Raw genomic sequence first — 17,710 nt, 5'->3', positions numbered from 1 at the left:
CCAGGAAGAGAGTCGGAGGTGGTGGTGACTGTGGAGTCATCTGCATACTGCATTAGGGATGAATGTGGGCAAGAAGTGTATAGGTGATTTATGAAAATGTTGAAAAGTAAGGGACCAAGTATAGAACCTTGAGGAACTCCCATCTTAATGGAGTTAATTAACTTAATAAACAAACAAACAAGTAAATAACGAGACTCATGCAGTAATTACATTGATCCTTACCTGGCCATGGGAATACCACGATCAAGAAGATGGTTTCCCCATGGTGAAGCTCTTCCATTACATTGAGCACATTAACTTAGCATACATTTGACAGAATGGGCTATTCTGGGTGCATCACTGATTTGTAGCAGCCACAGAGGATCTCTTTTTGTATGTATATAGAAAAAGCCAACAATCCTCAGCATTATATTAAACTTACTGATGGATGATGCAGTGGGGCACCCTCCCTCAAATTTCCCTCTGGGATGCAGAAGTGATATAAATCAAGTGCCTCAAAGATTACCTTTGTTTAATGCAGCTGCAGAAGTCTGTTAACTTTGGTAATATTTTTATTCCTGATTTGTTCATTATTTGCACAGAGGAAGATAGATGCAAGACCCATAATAGATTATTGATGGAAAGATTATTACTATTAGGATGTTCTCCTTGTATTATTGTGTGTGTCTGCATTGATTACATAAACCACACTTTCAAAGATTGTGCTAATATACAAGACAGCATTTAAAGCATCACCAACTATTCCTTCTTACAGATGCAATAGTAGCATGTTAGCAACTTTATGAAAGGTGCATACTCTGCTCTGAATGCTGTAGTGACCAATGTAGAAGAAATTTGCCTCACAAATCTGAAGGACCGTGGACACATGCTGAGTGACTACAGAGCCTGTGAGGAAATCCCTGCTACACTGCCCTTTCACTTGCCATGCCATGTACTTCTGATGCAGCTTTATAACACATAATTTTTACTAATCCTGCTGGATTTTAAAACCATGACAAACCAACAAAGAAAGAATTTATAAATTTGGCAACCAATGTTTGCCATTATGAATTTCTAACAATCAAAATGAAAAAACAAGAATTACCATATCTTACAATATCTGGACAAAACTTCAAGAACTGCTGACTAAACAGATGACAATATTTTAGTAAAAATAATGATTTATTTTTCTCCTTTTCTTTAGTTCATCGTAAGAATACTTAGAGTGTTAGCTATTTAGTAGACACCTCTGCAAATTGTTGTTATGATTTACTTTGTTTAACTGTCTACGTTTCTATTTCTGTATTCATTTTAATATTAAAAGTTGTTATTTATTTAAAATCAATAAAAATATTTAAAAACATGACAAACCCTTTGTAATTGAAATATGGGTTATGCATTTAAGAACTGCATAGGCTAATGTCACCATTACACTATTACTGTGGTGCTCTGATTACAATGGAACATCTGAAAACTTAAAAAAAAACCTGAATGCTGTGAAGAGCACTGCTAAAAAAACTGGCATGGTAGCACTGTGGTTGCAGGGGGAACCACAGATGTACAATAAGATGCTGGGTTGAATGTGACATCTACAATTGTTTTGTCTGATTCTGCACAGATAGGTCAACGACTCTTAATATAACAACATTTTAAAAGGTAACAACAAAATCATAATGCACTCCCAGTAGTATATCACACAGCATGCCTCTCAACTTCTAAGCCTTAAAAGCATTGTGCCAGCCTTTAAAAATTATAGCAGAGACTGAATATAGTGCACTTTCTTATTTTTCACAAAAGAAGGTCCTCTTACACTAAACCACTTAGTGTTAGTGGCAGTGCATTTTTGTATGGTCTTAGTTGATGTATTTTGTAAAGTATGTACTACTAAACAGTTTGACTTTAGAAGCAGCATCATACATTTAGAAGAAGCAAAGCTAAATGTGAGGGAAAAGGTTATAGTATCATGTATAATAATAGCAGCTGCATGCTTAATGCTAAGCTCATCCATACTGAGTATTACATTGAGGTGTTGATAAGCAACATGCCTGCTTGCTTGCATTGTGTACACTGACAGGACAATCATGATGCAAGAAAATAACACTATGCAGAATGTTCTAACACTGCAAGAAAATAACACTATGTAGAATGTTCTAACACTGCAAGAAAATAACACTATGCAGAATGTTCTAACACTGCAAGAAAATAACACTATGCAGAATGTCCTAACACTGCAAGAAAATAACACTATGCAGAATGTTCTAACACTGCAAGAAAATAACACTATGCAGAATGTTCTAACACTGCAAGAAAATAACACTATGCAGAATGTTCTAACACTGCAAGAAAATAACACTATGCAGAATGTTCTAACACTGCAAGAAAATAACACTATGCAGAATGTTCTAACACTGCAAGAAAATAACACTATACAGAATGTTCTAACACTGCAAGAAAATAACACTATGCAGAATGTTCTAACACTGCAAGAAAATAACACTATGCAGAATGTTCTAACACTGCAAGAAAATAACACTATGCAGAATGTTCTAACACTGCAAGAAAATAACACTATACAGAATGTTCTAACACTGCAAGAAAATAACACTATGCAGAATGTTCTAACACTGCAAGAAAATAACACTATGCAGAATGTTTTAACACAAAAACATATATAGTTGCATGTTCGTAATGGAAATGGAATAAAATCCCAGTCCAGGTTAGGCAGAGTCCCTCATTGACTCTCTTCAAGAGGAATCTTGATGAGTGGATGGGAGATCATAGGTTTACCCCGGGTATCACTTCTGTGTCACTGTTAGACAGAGGCACAGTATACTAACCTCGAAAAAGGGCATAGCAAAATTAATTTAAAATGGGTGGCGAAAGCCAAACATACTCTGGCTAGGCTTATAAATGCCCTAGGGCACATAGCCTAGTATGAACCTATGAACCTATGAACCTATGTAAGTGTTTTCAGTTACAGCAATATATAGATTACTCCTGTCCTCCCTGTGTTTGTGTAGGTTTCCTCCTGCTGCCCCAGTTTGCTCCCACATCCTGAAGACTTGCAGTAGGTGGATTGGACACTCTAAATTAGCCATAGGTGTGTGTGTGGTGTGCAAAAACTACCATGGCAGGGCTAGCCACTTGGAGGTGTTAACCATGTCTCCAGATGATTGTAACTGTGGAAGTGACACCCCAACCCCATGTGAAAACTGGAAAAATGGGGTTCTGGATGGATGGCTGCACAGATTACTCAGAGGTCAGCACTGCAGAGGTTGGGCTGGAGAAGGCAATCTGGCCACTTAAGTGTAAGACAGTGTCATGCATAGCTAGCATACAAATATATTTTGCAATGTTCAGGATTGTGCAATAATGGAATTTGCCTAAAATCATTTACTTTGAAGTCTTTGTACGTGACTTTGCCTACCTTTAACTTTTCTTACTGTACACAACAACTGTAATAAATGCAGTACTGTAATAAGTACAGCATTTGTTTTTGATGAATATAATACAGAAGTAAAAAGTAAAACATGATTATCTATGTGAGGAGCTGCCTTGGGATGTTATCATTATTCTAAGTGCATGCATTTAAATGAGTTGAACATTGTGTCAGTTTTTTGCTCTTCTTACCTACAGCTGAACATCAGCTCCTTTCCATTCACAGAGACTAATTCTCCTCATAAAGACAAACTTATTTAGTAGTATATAGTAAGTGCTCAAGCTGACCTTTGCCTATGACGAATGAGAAGACTGACGTTACTGGTATGCACTAACCTCCTGACACCCCATGGCACTCTTGTGAGCGCTGCGGTATCGGCCTTTGTGAGATGCATGCATTCATGCTTCTGCACATCCCTGGCCTTTGCATTTTTCTGATAAGGCATGTCATTTATATTTACTAAGTACCCCAGTTCACATAGTTTGTACTACATGTTGCTTTTCATCCTTTCGAAGTGCATATGCTGGAGTTAAAGCATGTGTTATTCATATTACTTGTTGTACACGCACTACATGTAAGGCTGCCTGTTCGACTTCTTCATCTGGCAGTCTTGCAAGGTATATGCCTTGTTTCGCAAAGGTAAACGTGATGAGTCAAACAGTACTTTAAAGATCAAATTTCCTTAAGGACTAGAATTTATCATCATATTTATGGTATTTGAAAAAAGGCTATTGCAAACAGCCTGGCAAGACATTTTTTTAATCTGTGATAATTTCAAAAAAATTGTTTGTTTTTTTTGTGCTAGAGAAAGCAAAATATAATGACAGATGGGGTGATTTTAGAACTTTTATTTACCGATGAGAGAACTTTATTGGCAGATTGAATTATAGACTGACAAGTTACTTGGCCTTAATGACAAGATTTCCATTTCCAGTGTTTTAAAGGATAAACAGCATTGTTTGTAATGATTGGTCAATGACTCTTCATGTGATGAGAGGGAAGACATTTTAAATGCTCTCTTCATTGTACTAGATATTCTGAAGAAAGTCTGAATAGTTGCGTAAATAAAAGTGTGAAATAAATTATTTGTATCCTGGTCTGGTGAATGGCCTGGCTGCAGATCTTTATTATTTTTAGGTATTCCCTAGACTAATTAATTTGTTTAAAAACACAAAAAGTAAAATCTAGCAAAGTTAGACTTTTCACTGTGCGATACCTTAAACCTCTTGTAATAGAGGCAATGTGGGGATATATGTGTAAATTACCCTTTAAGGATATCAAGTGTTTCAGCTAAATAGCAATTCTGAATATCCATGACTTTGTCTTTTACTTTTAAGTCTATTTATGGAGAATTTCTGGCCAATAAAACCAAACCCTCGAGCTGTGGACATGCATGTTTCTGCCTTCTTATGGCATTATCATGTTGCCTCTATGGTTACCCATCCAATGTTAGTTAAGGAATTTTTCTGATGAAGTCCAACAGATAGGGTGGACGAAAAAGCAGCGTATTTTTAAGAGCGTTTATGTGGAGTCTGTTTACGTGATTGTGGAATAAATTGATTGTGAAAATTACTTTGGAGCTTCCTTTCCATCTACTTTGCTTGTTTCAAGACTTTTTTAGTTAAGGAATGTTTACTGTTGGCCTATGTTGATAAGAGACATGAGGGCCAGCCCAGGGATGAATTTATGATTTTCCATGTAAAGCTTAAGGTTATGTTTGAATAGGATTAGGGATGGACTCAACTTCATATGGATGGGGAGACCATTTCAGAACATTGGGATCTTTTTAGACACATATCTGTTTCACCAGCATGTTCTATTTATGTGGTAAGCAATGTTCAAATCCCTGGATCTAGTGTTTTGGGTGCTGCTTGTTTTGCAGACATGCAAAAGCTCCATCAGGACTGGATCTAAAGATGCCTTATATACCAAGCTCTAAGGTGATCTGTATAGGACAGTGTGTTAATACCCTGGATTCTTTTAGTGAGAAACCTCTGTTGGCATTCCATCTGCTGGATATGCCAAGTCAGGTACATGCTAAAGGGGACATTGCACTCAATTATGGGTCTGATAAAGGCTGAGTCAAGTGGTACTATAGCATCCCTGGACATGAATGTCATACCCTTATTTATAAGTTGGGTGACATAAAATGATTTTCTTACTACCTTGAGTTGGTCAAATTCCAGATTGCTGTCTACATGTGTTCCAAGATCTCTTAACTACCAGGTTAATTATTAGGGGTGTCTTATCACTTTAATAATCTGCCTGTGTGGACATTTTCCCAAAAGGCACTATAATGCACCTGTTTGCACTGAGTCTTAATCAGTTGCTTTGGCTCCACTCATTTGTCTGTGTTAGACCCTCTGGCAGATTGTTAGTGTCACAAGGGGAATTTATGCTCCCAAATTGCAGTTGTCTGTTAACTTGGTGAGCCAGAGGCCCTTGACATTAGCCTTCACCTCAGGGAAGTAAATGCCAAACAGGAGTGGGCCCAGAATGGAGTCCTGTGGCATGCCTCTGGTGACCTGCATATTAGTAGAGGTGGTCTCACCAGTCTTGACTTCATGGGTCCTATCTTTGAGCAAGCTGATAATCCAGTAAGTTATACAGAGATTTATACCTAATTCAGTGAGCTGGTCCACAATGCCTAAATAGAGTATTGTATCAAATGCCTTAGTCTGATCCAAGTAGGGGATATGCAGTTTTCCCTTCATCCATTGCCTTGGTTAAATTCTCATAGAAGTTTACCAGGTTAAAATAGACATAACCTTCCTTTGACAAAACCAAGCTGAGATGGGTCTAGTGTCTGTAAGTTGTCAATATCTAACTGATCACGGTTGTTTGTGTTAATAAAATCCAGTAAACATTATGTCTGAAAGTTGGAGGCAGTGTATGTTTCCCAGTCTATACAGGGATAGTTAAAGTCTCCCTTAAATAGAAAATGTTTGTTTGGATGGAGAGTGCCTCCAGTAGGTCTAGATAAGAGTTGCAGGATTCTTGTGACATAGATGGTGACCTATAGGTTGCTGAGATATGGTTAGGGAGTCTATCTAAGGTGATTTGCATGTGAATAAACTCCAAGGTATCAGCTTGCTTAACCAAGCTATATCTGTTGCTAATGTAAATCGAGACACATTTATGTTTAGTTCCTGTCTGTGTGGCTGATGGTCAAAATATGTGGAAGGCACTGTAGCCTTGCACTAACAGAATACTTTCTCTGGCTTTAAACCATGTCTCTGTAATGACACAGATATCTATATTCTCCAAAGTGAAGAGAACTTGTAGGGTGGGGAATTTCTTCTTAACGCTCTTAGCATTTTCTTTGGGGTTTATTTGTTATGTCAGTAGGGTTGTCACTTTGGCATTGCCTAAAAAAGGCTCTAAGAGGTTGGATAAAGTTTTAGCCAATATCTGGAAGCTCAGAGGGACAGGTGTAGGCCATTGTTGGCAAAGCAACATGTTCTGTTGACCATATCCTGCCAGGCTGACAGGTACTGAATACCCCTGGACTGGACTGAGACCAGACAATAAGCCAGTTGTTAAAGTCAATAATTTTTTGCTCACAGTATGGTATCATCCTTGGTGAAGGTAGAACACTGCTCAGTGCAAGGCACATACTGGTCTGAGACTTATATTCAAACAGGATCATAATGGCTCTCTACCTGTTGTCTAGAGAGGTATGTATCAGGTAATTTATACCCACATGAACTATGACAGAATCATACTGGTAGTTGTGGTACAATTACTTGAGTGCAAGTGTAATTTGGTGGATTTTGGCTCCAGATAATCAACTGACTGTAATGTTCTTCCTTTTTGGTCTGGTGAGTAGAGCATCTTGTGTGTCATACAGTGGAGTCCCTATGACATGAATCCTAGGAAAACTGCTTGCTTGCCTTATCAGCTTTGCCTACGGAGGTCCATTGGGTGTAGGTTTATATGTGGTGTCCAGTGTTGCTTTTGGTGTGTTTTTTAGAGACTGATGTGGATAGGAATTGTTATTTACAGCCTTGGGAGGTCTTGAGGTTTGGGGAGATTGTTTTTAGTGCCTCAGCAAAAGATGGCCTATGTTTGCATACACTGTGTGATGGATGTAGAATGTGCCTTGATAACCTTGTTTGTATGAGAAATGTTTGTCTCCAAGGAAGTTATGTATGTACATCTCTCACATATTGTGTTTATTTCTTAAAGGATTAAAAGGTTGTCTGTGAATATGAGACAATCACTACATTGTCTCAGCATGACCACATCTTCCAAGCTGGCTATGGAGACATTTGGAAATTGTATAACCATGTTGTCCCGACATGTATTATAGTGGGCTATTAGGATTTGAGGACTTGGTTTTACAGAGATCTCTGAGTGGTCTCCAAAGTTAGGGTCTAGAGTTGAATAGTGCTAGGATATGGTTTTAGTGCTATCTGATGTTCAAGCTAGCTGCTCTGAGCTTAACTCCAAACAATGCATCTCAGCTCAGGTAGACCAGGCAAACACCTTCTGCCTCAAGATGTATGGCCTTAGTCCTCTTATAAAACAAAAAAAAGACCCTCAATTGCAATACAATAACAAACAAGTTATTCCCTAGATAAATTATCCCTCTACAAGGTGATTACAGGACTATAACATTTTGCGTACCAAACAGAAAAGGAGAAAAGGTGATTTGTAGCAAAAATACACTTTAAATGCACAGAAAACTGGAAAATGCAAGCAGCAATCATTAAAACAGTGAAAAACAAGTGCAAACTACAAGTTTAAGACAGGTAAGAACCTGTCTGGCGCTGGATTCAGTGGAATCACCTGTGGAAGCACAAGCATAAGTTCAACAGCAAGGTATGCCGTGCTCTGTGGAAATGAGCACACAGACGTGCAAACACATCTAATTCATAGAAGCAGAAATGAATGTGAAGTCAAAGTCCGGAACCCTCTGGCCAATAAACATCTACACTTTGAGCCCCTCTCTACTGCTTCCCAGCTCAGATAGACCAGGAAAACACCTTCTGCCACAAGATGGATGACCCTAGTCCTCATAATATAAAGGCACAGAAAAAAGAGACTCTCAAATACAATGCAACAACAAACAACTTACACCCCAGCTAAATTGTCCCTCTATATGATGATTACAAGACAAAACCATTTCAAATAGCAAACAGTAAGGAGAAAAGGTGATTTGTAGCAAAATGCATTTTAAATGCTCAGAAAATTGCAAAATACAAGAAGCAATCACTTAAACATTTTTAAATCAAGTGCAGTATATCAGTTGAAGAACTTCTATTTGGCTAGATGGCACTGAAATCAGTGGAAATGCTATTGAAGCACAGACAAGATGCCGGGGTTTGCTGAGCTCTGTTGAAATGAGCTCACAGCTTTCATCTGTGTTTTTCAACTCTGATAGACTAGGCTGCTTACCAGATTGAATATGCAAATCTTCGTAATGTAAAATCCCAAAATAGAGGAGCAAACTACATAGGAAAAAATGGGAACAGTGGGAGCAATACATACAGGGGAGGAATGAAGTTTTAAAGAAGGTAGGACTTAAATGAGCTATGTAATGTGTGAAATGATTGGGTAGATTGTAAGTGATGAATAATGTCTGCAACTCTGCAACTGGGAGTTTGTCTGTATGGTTTGTGATGTAAAATGCTTGCAACTAGGATTGTGTCAGTGTGGTTTGTTTTCATTTATATAAATGTGTTGCGTATGTTATAAGTGATAGTTTAATAAAGATGTTTCTTGTTTAAAAAAGGGGGCAGGAATTGAATAATGTATGAATGCTGCTTAGGGTATATGATATATAGGAATATATGTGAAGTATAGTGTTTGCTAATGTGTTAATACAGTTTGATTACTTTTGTATAAATGTGAATTTGCCTATATCACAAGTGATAATTCAATAAAGGTATGTTCTAAAAAAATCGCTTGAGAGTGTATGCTACCACAAAACAACTATAACAATCTAGCTGGAGAACCCAATTTCAAGTCAATGAGATCAGTAACAAAACAGTTTGAGCAAATGCAGTAATTTCAGCTTTACATATAGATAAATGCACAAATAAAACAAGAAATTAGTAGTCAATCACTTAAATAGCTTCTGGAAGTATGTTTTTTAAATACAAATAGTTAGCTTTTGCCTGGATGGCACATGATGCAAGGAAGTCACTAAGAGGCACAGGCAAGGACACCAAACATTGTTAAGCTCTGTGGGAATCAGCCAAGAACCTTGCAAACACATTACATTTATATAGGCACTTAAAAAACAAGAAACTGTATAGACTCCTTTTAGGTGAGCCAAAGTTGCAAGAATACAACATTTAATTACCAACAAAAATACAAAGTAGCAACTTACACAGGGACACTACCAGTAAAGTTTCTCAAAAGTACACTTCTCAGCAATTGGCAAACAGTATAATATCAGGGTACCTGAAAACTATTTAACGTGCAAAACACAGATAAAACAGTTAAATGAAATGCACACCAGTAAAATAAATATTTTATATGGCAATCATGGTGCAGGATTTATTAAAGACTCTCTCAGACTGTGGCATGGATCTTAATCAGATGGGAGCTCTGTAAAAATGATGAATTCTGGTAAGGGAGATTATCTCAGGGGCAACACTTGTTTGCCGAGTAGGATCGCAATATTATAGATCTGTGTAAACAATGGGTGGGAAAAGTCCTTAATTAGCTTGTACAACTGACAATAGAAATCAAAGGGTGAGGGATGGACTTTGGTAGCCAGATTAACATAAGGTGCAAAAGCCAGAGACACTGGCTTTTAAATCCACAACATCAAATACAGGGTGGGGTGGGGGGTTAAACTTCCAGACAAATCATATACTATAGCTTGTTGTCCACAGTATATCAGGTCAATACCTGAGCCAAAATGTCCAGAAAAAAATATTTTGGCCTGGTAATACATAGTTAATTAAACAAAGACCAGGACAGCAATCCAATCAATAAAACAGATCTGTACAAACCAGATAAAACCAGATATAGGTTCATAGGTTCATAGGTTCATACTAGGCTATCTGCCCTAGGGCATTTATAAGCCTAGCCAGAATGTGTTTGGCTTTCGCCACCCATTTTAAATTTATTTTGCTATGCCCTTTTTCGAGGTTAGTATACTGTGCCTCTATCTAACAGTGACACAGAAGTGATACCTGGGGTAAACCTACAATCTCCCATCCACTCATCAAGATTCCTCTTGAAGAGAGTCAATGAGGGACTCTGCCTAAACTGGATTGGATTTTTATTCCAGAGGAAGGAGAGCCTCTGTTATGAATCTGTCCTCCCTCCAGCATGTCCTATTTATTTCAGCTGAGGTTCAAGTCTCCCGCGCCCTCGAATGGGATTGGCTGGGATTTGATTTTCTGAGTGCAGGTGTCCATTAATTCGGGTTGGACATGGCTTTGCTCATCAGGCACAGATGCGCCTCTAAGCCTCTGAACAGGCGGTAGAGAGAGTTTCTTTTTGCTGGGCAGCATTTAACCCGGGCAGCCTATTGCATCCTCTTGTTGAGGTTCTTTTGGGTCTTTTTATACGTCAGGGGCACACAGATCGAAACCTGAACAGGCGGTGCGTCGAGTAGAGCTAAGAGAGCTGGAGTTTATGCGGCAGCATGCAGCATATTTGATCTCTTTGATTGGTTTCTGGGGTCTTTCCAGTTGCTGCAGGTGTCTGGTAAGGTACATCCCAAAAGGCATTGTACTCAATTATGGGCCTGATGAGGATGAGTAAAGACCTGATCTAGATGTGAATCCCTTCATGATTAGGTGGGCTATATAAAATGTTTTTCTAACCACTTTGGCCACGGTTGTCAAAATGAGAGGCTATTATAATCAACTCCAGGTCCCTAGTACTAATTACTTCTGTACTTAATGGATTTCCACCTATGTGGTAATTTGTGGGCACTTTGTTTTTGCCAAAGGGATGACTATACACTTTTTGGCATTTAGCTGAGCCATGGCTCTGGCACCAGTTGTCTGTTTCCTAGGAGGCCCTTTTTTGGGATGCTTCGTGTGGCTGGAGGGTGCCCAGTTTGCAGTCATCTGCAAACTTGGTCACCTTCCGTGTTGGCCTGTACCTCCGAGAATATATACCCGAACAAGAGGTCCCAGGACTGAGCCTTGTGGGACACCACTTGTAACTGGTTTGGAGTCTGACATGGCTCCAGAATTCTAACCATGTGGGTTCTGTCTTGAGCCAGTTTGCAATCCATCTAGTGACATAGGGTTTATATTTAAGCTGGTGAGCTTATCTATAATGCCGGGTATTGTATCAAAGGCTTTGTGAGGTCCAGGTAGGCTGTGTGGACCACCTTCCCTAAGTCAATGGCCTTGGTGACTGTTTCAAAGAAATCAACCAGGTTTAAGAGGCAGGATCTGCCCTTAACAAAGCGAACTGCAGGTCCTCTGTTTGTTTGTAGGTCCCCAATATATTTATTTATGAGGTCCATGATGATCCTTTCCATAGCTTTGCAGACCAAGCTAGTCAGGCTTATGGGGCGATAGTTTCAGGGATCCCGCTGGCACCACCTTTATGGGAGAGGGACCACTGTTGCTACTTTGGGCACATATCCTGTAGTAAGGCTGAGATTGAGCAGTAGTTTTATGTTTGGGTTTAGCTCTTCTTTGAGTTCATGTAGGACGCAGCCCGGGACACCATCTGGTCCCATTGATGCTGTGTTTTTTGCTTTGGAGAGGGTGGCTCTTACCTGAGCATCTGAGATGTCAGGGGGGCAGCACTCTGCTGGGATAGATATTTGCCCTTTTGGTGGGGAGGGAAGAGCTTTTGCAATACAGCTAAGTTCCCACCAATTGATTGAAAGTGCTTTGGCTTCTACTTTTAGCAATATGATCTCATCTAAAGAACAACGACAACAACAAAAAAACAGTTTAATTACAAAAAAATTCAAGATGCTCTAAGGAGCCAGACAGCAGTCAGTCCATACCTGGGTTATGTACCTAGGATTCTTTCAGACCTGATAGCAAATACAGTGGCATGTCTATATTTGGTAAAGACCATGCCCTCTCTAGGCTGATCCTCAGGGATCCACTTATAGCGCTCACTGAGCTTCAAATTACACTAAACAAAACAAACTTGTCAGTTTGCAGCCTGTTTCAAGATGCCCTCTGCATTCCCTGGAATTAATGGAAGGTTCCTATATGTAATCAATGAACTCCCTATAAAGAAAAAAAAACATCATGTAGGGAGACTTTAACTAGCCGTCAATAAACTACAGCACCTATACCTCAAATGTAGGATTTACATAGAATTTCCTGAAGAGATTGATATCAAAGCTACCAGAGAACCAATTATTTTTAACCTGGTTCTTAGAAGTATAGCTTCTTCATGTATTACCTCCCTGGTAACTCCTACCCCTTGTTAAGTTGGATCATGAACTAGTGACCTTCGCTATTAGAAACAATAAACCTGGAGGTACTAACATCTTAGAATTCAAAGATTTCATACTTAAAAAAAATTCCTTAAATTCTATAATGAAGTTTCAAGATTCACTTACTCCAGCATAACCCCAGACATTACATCAGCAGGAAACTACAAAACAGAATTCTAGGCCCACTTAGATAAATGTATAGAATTAAGAATGACCACCAGGTCAAAATATAATGTGAAATTTAAAAGCAAATCACCTGGTAGTCCAGCAACATAAATAAACTATACAAAAAAAAAACTTTTAAAGTATTTAGCAGATCTACATTTTATAGAAACAAAAGGAACTATTAGGAATATTAAGGCAGCCCATGAAATGAGGCTAGCATCTGAAGCTAAGGACAGCTACAAATCATTCTTTAGTTATGCTAGAAAAAAATGAAGTAATGCCCAACATTGTTGAGAACTTTTCCAAAATGGAACCACCAACTCTATGATCCAGTAGACATTTCCAACATACTCGCTAACATGCGGTTCCAAGGCATAATGGTTACCGCTCTCCACACTGAATCCAGTGATCTGAGTTCAAATCTCAGTAGAACCTGCTGTGCTTTCTGTTTCACTTCCTCGTTACTATAGTGGTCAGTAGCCCTGCCTATCAAGCGGGAGACAAGGGTTCAATTCCCTGATGGGGAGTAGATGCATCTTTGCATCTCGCAGTTGGTACAAAGGGTTAAGGCTGAGAGCTACAGTTTGTCTGGTATAGAGTTTGATTCCTTCAGAGTTCATTTGCCTATCATGTGATTTTGAGCAAGTCACTTAACTTGACAGTGCTTGGGGTAAGCTGGGAATTTGGGCTAGGCTCCTCAGTGGTCCTGCAGACTGCAAGTCTAGTAACTAGCTATGAAATTGAGAAACAGATTAAGTGCCAGCATTACCATGGAAATGACTATTCATAGCCCACTTATGCCTGAAGCCCTCAGACCCCCATCATCACTAAGGATCATATCCTGAAGGTGCTCTCAAAGAAAAAATACATTCTCCATCAGACCTGATAAAATGCCTGGCACCTTAATAAATAGAACCATGCAAGCCCTGGTGGAGCCACTCCTTCAACTACTCAGCTTGAGCTTAAACACTCATTTCATCCCTGAAGTCTGTCACACAGCAGTTATGATGCCACACAATAAGCATAACCCAAAGAATGACCTTAAGAATTACAGGCCTGTCAGCCTGTAGAGTCTCATACGCAAAGCCATAGAGAGCCTTATAAATTACTCTATTAATTGTGACATTAAAAGTATCATAAGGCTACAACCACAGCTCTTTGCCTTTATTAAGGGTAAATTCTGTCTAATGAACATGGTCAACTTCTTTGAAAATACCACAAGCAGTTGACAGTGGCGATACTGTATGCATGGCATAACTTAATCTGACCAAGGCCTTTGACACTGTACTGCATTGTAGCATAGTCAAAAAGTTAAATGTATTACAAATAGATCCTTGTGTGGTAAGATAGGTTCATAGATTCATAGGTTGATACTAGGCTATCTGCCCTAGGGCATTTATAAGCCTAGCCAGAGTGTGTTTGGCTTTCGCCACCCTCTTAGATTAGTTGACTGTGCCTCTGTATAGTAGGTTACAGAAGATAGCCCTTTTGAGGTTAGTTTACTGTGCCTCTGTCTAGTAGGGACACAGAAGAGATCCCAGGCGTAAACCTACGATCTCCCATCCACTCGTCAAGATTTCTCTTGAAGAGGGTCATTGAGGGACTCTGCCTAACATGGATTGGGATTTTGTTCCAGAGTGAGGGGAGCCTCTGGGATATGAATCTGTCCCTCCAGCATGTCCTATTTATTTCTGTGCTGAGGTTTAAGTCCCTGGAGAGTGTAGCTCTAAGGGATTTGGATTTCCTGAGGTGCAGCATGTCCATTAATTCTGGGTTGGATATGGCTTTATACGTCAGGCACAGATCGCCTCTGAGTAGGCGGTAAGCAACTGAGTAGAGCTGGAGTTTCTTTAGCCTAACTGCATAGGGCATCTGTTTGAGTCCCTTGATCCTCTTGGTGAGGTACTTTTGGGGTCTTTCCATTTGCAGCAGGTGTCGGGTAAGGTACATCCCAAATGGGGCATTGTATTCAATTATGGGCCTGATGAGTGATGAGTAAAGGGGCACAATGACCTCTCTTGATCTAGATGTGAACCCTTTCGTGATAAGGTGAGCTATATAGAAGGTCTTTCTAACTACGTTGGCAACGTGATTGTCAACGGAGAGATTGCTATCTACTTGGGTCCCCAAATCCCTAATTACTTCTTCCGTACTTAATGGATTACCACCTATGTCGTAATTTGTTGGCACTTTGTTTTTCCCAAAGGGGATGACTATGCACTTTTTGGCATTTAGCTTTAGGCCGTGGCTCTGGCACCAGTTATCCATCTCTGCGAGACCCTTTTGGAGGATGCCTGTGTCAGTCAGTGAGTCAGTTATGGCACCCAGTTTGCAGTCATCTGCGAACTTGGTCAGCCATTGTCCTCCCATGTTAGCCTGTACCTCAGAGAAATATATACCGAACAAGAGAGGTCCCAGGACTGAGCCTTGTGGGACGCCACTTGTAACTGGTTTAGAGTCTGACATGGCACTTGCAATTCTGACCACGTGGGTTCTATCTCTGAGCCAGTTTGCAACCCATCTTGTGACATAGGGGTTGATATTTAAGCTGGTGAGCTTATTTATGATGCCCGAGTGGGGTATTGTGTCGAAGGCTTTTGCAAGGTCCAGGTAGGCTGTGTGGACTACCCTCCCTTCATCTATGGCCTTGGTGACTGTTTCAAAGAAGTTGACCAGGTTCAAGAGGCAAGATCTGCCCTCGAATTGGGTAGGATCCAGTGTTTGGAGGTTCCCAATGTCTTTGTTTATGAGTTTCATGATGATACACTCGATAGCTTTGCAGACCAGACTAGTCAGGCTTATAGGGCGATAGTTTCCGGGGTCCTTTGTGGCACCACCTTTGTGGAGTGGGACCACTGTTGCTGTACGCCATTCCTTGGGTACATATCCTGTAGTAAGGCTGAGATTGAACAGTGACTTTATGTGAGGGTTCAGTTCTTCTTGGAGTTCATGTAAGACGCAGCCCGGGACACCATCCGGTCCTATTGATGCTTTTTTTTTTGCTTGGGGAAGGCAGCTCTCACCTGTGCATCTGTGATGTCAGGGAGGCTACACTCTGTTGGGACAGACATTTGCTCTTTTGGGGGGGAAGGGGGGGGTTAATGAACCTGTCTGCCAGGATGTTGGGAATGTCTGTGGGTTCAGTGTATTTTTTGTCATTTTGAACTAACTCAGAGCATATCTGGGAGTTGCCACCCAGGTTCCTGACATAACTAAAGAAGGCCTTGTGATTATCTTTAGCATCTTGTGCAATTTTACTTTCGAAGCTGGCCGTAGATGATTTTATGAGGGATCGTAGTTTCTTGCTAGTACTGATCAGAGATGCCTTCCCTTTTTGGGATTTTGCTCTATCATGTAGTAGCTTCCTCCTTCTGTTGTATAGCTTATTTATGGCTGGGGTCCACCAGACAGGTCTCCTGCCTTTGGAGGAATGAGTCTTGATTTTATTTGGGATAGCACGATCCATGCATTCCTGTAGGTGTCCATAGAAAGCGTTTGTAAAGGATTCTGCGGTTTGGGCCATATTTTCCACTGGCCTGGGGACTTTGAAGGATTCCACCTCGGTTTTGAGAAGTGTGAAGTTTGCTTTTGAGAAGTTCTTCACCATGGTTTCCTTGGCTGGGGGTGGGGACGGGATATGGATGTCCAGTGAGATTAATTTATGGTCAGATCTTACCAATGAGGGGTATACCTCTGGTGTTCCCATGTTGGTGATGATCAGGTCCAATATGTTTTCCCCTCTTGTGGGAATGGTGACCAGTTGTTCCATAGCATTTGAGTTTATAAATTCTAGGAACCGTTGGGCGAGAGTATTGGGGTTTGAGTAGTGCTCCCAGTCTGTGTTTGGGTAGTTGAAGTCACCCAATATAATGGTGTTTGGAGAGACCTTCATATTCTCCAGTGTTCTCAGGAAAGCTGAGTGGGGTTCCTGAGTTTGGGAGGGTGGTCTGTAGCAGGCTACAAACTGAAAGGCAGTTTTGCCCACTGTTAGTTGCACGTAGATGGCCTCCTATGCTTCATGCAGTGCCACTAACCTGGAGGTGTGGTTATCTTTGATGAATATGGATACTCCCCCTCCTTTTGTGGTTCAGTCCGAGTTTTGGGGCCGAAAAGCATGGTATGAGGTATAACCTGGTAGTGCTGGGGTGCTCTCGGGAGCCTTGAACCAGGTTTCTGTTACTGCACAGATATCGATATTCTCCATACTGAGGAGAGCCTTGAGTGCATGCATCTTGAGGTTTAGACTTCTGGCGTTGAGTAGCATTACCCTTAGTTTCTTTTTCTTTGTGTTGTCTACGGAGGTGGGTTTGTCTTTTGAGCCTTGCCTAAAAAAGGGTCTATGGGGGTGGCAAGAGCCTTAGCCAGTATTCAAAATCCCAGGGGTGACAGGTGCAAGCCGTCCCTAGTGAAGCAACGTGGCTTGTCGAGCATGTCATCCCAGGCTGACAGACACTGGATCCCCTTTGAATGACACCAATACTTTAGCCAATTGTTAAAATTGATAATTTTGTCTTTATACTGTGGCATCATTCTTGGTGAGGGTAAGATGCTACTCAAGGTCAGGGTCATACCGGCCTGGGCTACATGATCAGAGAGCTCCTCTATGTCTAGATGAACAGCAAACTGGCTAAGGGATAGAACCCATATCATGTGGGTGGAAGATGCCTAATCAAAGAGTACAATGATAATCTCTGGTGTTCTGTAGGACTCTGTGCTGGGATATTTATAAATAACTGGTATGC

The 17,710-nt window shown here is 40.4% G+C and overlaps 1 non-coding gene across 1 annotated transcript; it reads left to right on the top strand.

The window, feature by feature from the left end:
* The first annotated feature begins 214 nt into the window (after window positions 1-214).
* Window positions 215-378, top strand: LOC122814616. The gene has a single exon (XR_006366838.1). It is a non-coding gene; the product is annotated as a U1 spliceosomal RNA (small nuclear RNA).
* Window positions 379-17,710: the final 17,332 nt, after the last annotated feature.

This window comes from Protopterus annectens, chromosome 10.part0 (genome assembly GCF_019279795.1).
Source record: "Protopterus annectens isolate FY-2018-M chromosome 10.part0, PAN1.0, whole genome shotgun sequence".
NCBI lineage: Eukaryota > Metazoa > Chordata > Ceratodontiformes > Protopteridae > Protopterus > Protopterus annectens.
The sequence above is the reverse complement of the archived record's forward strand: the minus strand, read 5'-3'. Positions and strand labels throughout refer to the sequence as shown.